Source organism: Oncorhynchus nerka, linkage group LG19 (assembly GCF_034236695.1).
Source record: "Oncorhynchus nerka isolate Pitt River linkage group LG19, Oner_Uvic_2.0, whole genome shotgun sequence".
Lineage (NCBI taxonomy): Eukaryota > Metazoa > Chordata > Actinopteri > Salmoniformes > Salmonidae > Oncorhynchus > Oncorhynchus nerka.
In genome coordinates this window covers 43,524,634-43,530,633 of record NC_088414.1, presented here as the reverse complement: position 1 = coordinate 43,530,633, position 6,000 = coordinate 43,524,634, and the positions used below count along the sequence as shown (strand labels likewise).

The window sequence follows — 6,000 nt, the reverse complement described above, 5'->3', positions numbered from 1 at the left end:
ACATGTCATCAGGTAGGTCTATATGTTTTAACATGTCATCAGGTAGGCCTATATGTTTTAACATGTCATCAGGTAGGTCTATATGTTTTAACATGTCATCAGGTAGGTCTATATGTTTTAACACAGCAGGAGCATGTCATCAGGTAGGTCTATATGTTTTAACATGTCATCAGGTAGGCCTATATGTTTTAACATGTCCTCAGGTAGGTCTATATGTTTTAACACAGCAGGAGCATGTCATCAGGTAGGTCTATATGTTTTAACATGTCATCAGGTAGGTCTATATGTTTTAACATGTCATCAGGTAGGTCTATATGTTTTAACATGTCATCAGGTAGGTCTATATGTTTTAACATGTCATCAGGTAGGTCTATATGTTTTAACATGTCATCAGGTAGGCCTATATGTTTTAACATGTCCTCAGGTAGGTCTATATGTTTTAACACAGCAGGAGCATGTCATCAGGTAGGTCTATATGTTTTAACATGTCATCAGGTAGGCCTATATGTTTTAACATGTCATCAGGTAGGCCTATATGTTTTAACACAGCAGGAGCATGTCATCAGGTAGGTCTATATGTTTTAACATGTCATCAGGTGGGCCTATATGTTTTAACACAGCAGGAGCATATCATCAGGTAGGTCTATATGTTTTAACACAGCAGGAGCATATCATCAGGTAGGTCTATATGTTTTAACATGTCATCAGGTGGGCCTATATGTTTTAACACAGCAGGAGCATATCATCAGGTAGGTCTATATGTTTTAACATGTCATCAGGTAGGTCTATATGTTTTAACATGTCATCAGGTAGGCCTATATGTTTTAACACAGCAGGAGCATATCATCAGGTAGGTCTATATGTTTTAACATGTCATCAGGTAGGCCTATATGTTTTAACATGTCATCAGGTAGGCCTATATGTTTTAACACAGCAGGAGCATATCATCAGGTAGGTCTATATGTTTTAACACAGCAGGAGCATGTCATCAGGTAGGTCTATATGTTTTAACACAGCAGGAGCATGTCATCAGGTAGGTCTATATGTTTTAACACAGCAGGAGCATATCATCAGGTAGGTCTATATGTTTTAACATGTCATCAGGTAGGTCTATATGTTTTAACATGTCATCAGGTAGGTCTATATGTTTTAACACAGCAGGAGCATGTCATCAGGTAGGTCTATATGTTTTAACATGTCATCAGGTAGGCCTATATGTTTTAACATGTCATCAGGTAGGTCTATATGTTTTAACACAGCAGGAGCATATCATCAGGTAGGTCTATATGTTTTAACATGTCATCAGGTAGGCCTATATGTTTTAACATGTCATCAGGTAGGTCTATATGTTTTAACACAGCAGGAGCATGTCATCAGGTAGGTCTATATGTTTTAACATGTCATCAGGTAGGCCTATATGTTTTAACATGTCATCAGGTAGGCCTATATGTTTTAACATGTCATCAGGTAGGTCTATATGTTTTAACACAGCAGGAGCATATCATCAGGTAGGCCTATATGTTTTAACATGTCATCAGGTAGGCCTATATGTTTTAACACAGCAGGAGCATATCATCAGGTAGGTCTATATGTTTTAACACAGCAGGAGCATGTCATCAGGTAGGTCTATATGTTTTAACATGTCATCAGGTAGGCCTATATGTTTTAACATGTCATCAGGTAGGCCTATATGTTTTAACATGTCATCAGGTAGGCCTATATGTTTTAACACAGCAGGAGCATGTCATCAGGTAGGTCTATATGTTTTAACATGTCATCAGGTAGGTCTATATGTTTTAACATGTCATCAGGTAGGTCTATATGTTTTAACATGTCATCAGGTAGGCCTATATGTTTTAACACAGCAGGAGCATATCATCAGGTAGGCCTATATGTTTTAACATGTCATCAGGTAGGCCTATATGTTTTAACATGTCATCAGGTAGGTCTATATGTTTTAACACAGCAGGAGCATGTCATCAGGTAGGCCTATATGTTTTAACATGTCATCAGGTAGGTCTATATGTTTTAACATGTCATCAGGTAGGCCTATATGTTTTAACATGTCATCAGGTAGGCCTATATGTTTTAACATGTCATCAGGTAGGCCTATATGTTTTAACACAGCAGGAGCATGTCATCAGGTAGGCCTATATGTTTTAACATGTCATCAGGTAGGTCTATATGTTTTAACATGTCATCAGGTAGGCCTATATGTTTTAACACAGCAGGAGCATATCATCAGGTAGGTCTATATGTTTTAACATGTCATCAGGTAGGCCTATATGTTTTAACACAGCAGGAGCATATCATCAGGTAGGCCTATATGTTTTAACATGTCATCAGGTAGGCCTATATGTTTTAACACAGCAGGAGCATATCATCAGGTAGGCCTATATGTTTTAACATGTCATCAGGTAGGCCTATATGTTTTAACACAGCAGGAGCATATCATCAGGTAGGCCTATATGTTTTAACATGTCATCAGGTAGGCCTATATGTTTTAACATGTCATCAGGTAGGTCTATATGTTTTAACATGTCATCAGGTAGGTCTATATGTTTTAACACAGCAGGAGCATATCATCAGGTAGGTCTATATGTTTTAACACAGCAGGAGCATATCATCAGGTAGGTCTATATGTTTTAACACAGCAGGAGCATATCATCAGGTAGGTCTATATGTTTTAACATGTCATCAGGTAGGTCTATATGTTTTAACATGTCATCAGGTAGGTCTATATGTTTTAACATGTCATCAGGTAGGCCTATATGTTTTAACATGTCATCAGGTAGGCCTATATGTTTTAACATGTCATCAGGTAGGTCTATATGTTTTAACATGTCATCAGGTAGGTCTATATGTTTTAACACAGCAGGAGCATATCATCAGGTAGGCCTATATGTTTTAACACAGCAGGAGCATGTCATCAGGTAGGTCTATATGTTTTAACATGTCATCAGGTAGGTCTATATGTTTTAACACAGCAGGAGCATATCATCAGGTAGGCCTATATGTTTTAACATGTCATCAGGTAGGTCTATATGTTTTAACATGTCATCAGGTAGGTCTATATGTTTTAACATGTCATCAGGTAGGCCTATATGTTTTAACATGTCATCAGGTAGGTCTATATGTTTTAACACAGCAGGAGCATGTCCTCAGGTAGGTCTATATGTTTTAACATGTCATCAGGTAGGTCTATATGTTTTAACATGTCATCAGGTAGGTCTATATGTTTTAACATGTCATCAGGTAGGTCTATATGTTTTAACACAGCAGCAGCATGTCCTCAGGTAGGTCTATATGTTTTAACACAGCAGGAGCATGTCATCAGGTAGGTCTATATGTTTTAACACAGCAGGAGCATATCATCAGGTAGGTCTATATGTTTTAACACAGCAGGAGCATGTCCTCAGGTAGGCCTATATGTTTTAACACAGCAGGAGCATATCATCAGGTAGGTCTATATGTTTTAACACAGCAGGAGCATGTCCTCAGGTAGGCCTATATGTTTTAACATGTCATCAGGTAGGTCTATATGTTTTAACATGTCATCAGGTAGGCCTATATGTTTTAACACAGCAGGAGCATGTCATCAGGTAGGCCTATATGTTTTAACATGTCATCAGGTAGGTCTATATGTTTTAACACAGCAGGAGCATGTCATCAGGTAGGTCTATATGTTTTAACACAGCAGGAGCATGTCATCAGGTAGGTCTATATGTTTTAACATGTCATCAGGTAGGTCTATATGTTTTAACATGTCATCAGGTAGGTCTATATGTTTTAACATGTCATCAGGTAGGTCTATATGTTTTAACATGTCATCAGGTAGGCCTATATGTTTTAACATGTCATCAGGTAGGTCTATATGTTTTAACACAGCAGGAGCATGTCATCAGGTAGGTCTATATGTTTTAACATGTCATCAGGTAGGTCTATATGTTTTAACATGTCATCAGGTAGGTCTATATGTTTTAACATGTCATCAGGTAGGCCTATATGTTTTAACATGTCATCAGGTAGGCCTATATGTTTTAACACAGCAGGAGCATGTCATCAGGTAGGCCTATATGTTTTAACATGTCATCAGGTAGGTCTATATGTTTTAACACAGCAGGAGCATGTCATCAGGTAGGTCTATATGTTTTAACACAGCAGGAGCATGTCATCAGGTAGGTCTATATGTTTTAACATGTCATCAGGTAGGTCTATATGTTTTAACATGTCATCAGGTAGGTCTATATGTTTTAACATGTCATCAGGTAGGTCTATATGTTTTAACATGTCATCAGGTAGGTCTATATGTTTTAACATGTCATCAGGTAGGTCTATATGTTTTAACATGTCATCAGGTAGGTCTATATGTTTTAACATGTCATCAGGTAGGCCTATATGTTTTAACATGTCCTCAGGTAGGCCTATATGTTTTAACATGTCATCAGGTAGGTCTATATGTTTTAACATGTCATCAGGTAGGTCTATATGTTTTAACACAGCAGGAGCATGTCATCAGGTAGGTCTATATGTTTTAACACAGCAGCAGCATGTCCTCAGGTAGGTCTATATGTTTTAACATGTCCTCAGGTAGGCCTATATGTTTTAACATGTCATCAGGTAGGTCTATATGTTTTAACACAGCAGGAGCATGTCATCAGGTAGGTCTATATGTTTTAACATGTCATCAGGTAGGTCTATATGTTTTAACATGTCATCAGGTAGGCCTATATGTTTTAACATGTCATCAGGTAGGTCTATATGTTTTAACACAGCAGGAGCATGTCATCAGGTAGGTCTATATGTTTTAACATGTCATCAGGTAGGTCTATATGTTTTAACACAGCAGGAGCATGTCATCAGGTAGGTCTATATGTTTTAACATGTCATCAGGTAGGTCTATATGTTTTAACACAGCAGGAGCATGTCATCAGGTAGGTCTATATGTTTTAACATGTCATCAGGTAGGCCTATATGTTTTAACATGTCATCAGGTAGGTCTATATGTTTTAACATGTCCTCAGGTAGGTCTATATGTTTTAACACAGCAGGAGCATGTCATCAGGTAGGTCTATATGTTTTAACATGTCATCAGGTAGGCCTATATGTTTTAACATGTCATCAGGTAGGTCTATATGTTTTAACATGTCCTCAGGTAGGTCTATATGTTTTAACACAGCAGGAGCATATCATCAGGTAGGTCTATATGTTTTAACACAGCAGGAGCATGTCCTCAGGTAGGCCTATATGTTTTAACACAGCAGGAGCATGTCCTCAGGTAGGCCTATATGCACGTGTAACTTACATTTTTGGGGGGAAACTATAATTTTCAAATGTTATTTTATTCAATGATATTGTTGTTACAAAATATATGTGTGTTGACTGTGATCAGGACATGGGAATATAACAACATCTGCTATGGCTAAATTAACAAACTAGGGATGCATGATCCTCAAACATAATACTGGCCAAACTTGTGTTTTTAAAAGTGAATTCAAAGACACTGTAGAATGACTGTATAGACTAAAAAAATGAATTTTTGGTATCATTACTATTTAATTCTAGTTAATTAATCGTTTTTTTTTTCATATAATACAGCTTAAATGAAAAATGTTGATGTGCTGAGCCCTGACAGCGTGTCTCACAATTGATTTCTTTAAATGGCCTTGAAATCTATATTTTTATTTTTTATTTAACTAAGCAAGTCAGTTAAGAACAAATTCTTATTTACAATGACGGCCTACCGGGGAACAGTGGGTTAACTGCCTTGTTCAGGGGCAGAACGACAGATTTTTACCTTGTCAGGCTACCTGCCGTCTCTACGCTCTAACCACTAGGCTACCCTGCCGCCTCTACACTCTAACCACGAGGCTACCTGCAGCCTCTATGTTCTAACCACTAGGCTACCTGCCGCCTTCTACCCTCTAACCTCTAGGCTACCTGCCGCCTCTACGCTCTAACCACTAGGCTACCTGCCGCCTCTACGCTCTAACCACTAGG

General features: G+C 38.0%; 1 protein-coding gene across 3 annotated transcripts in view; it reads left to right on the top strand.

Annotated features, from left to right (window-relative positions):
- The window catches only part of trim3b (tripartite motif containing 3b), a 148,524-nt gene that overhangs the window by 126,513 nt on the left and 16,011 nt on the right, over positions 1 to 6,000 (top strand). The window lies entirely within an intron of this gene.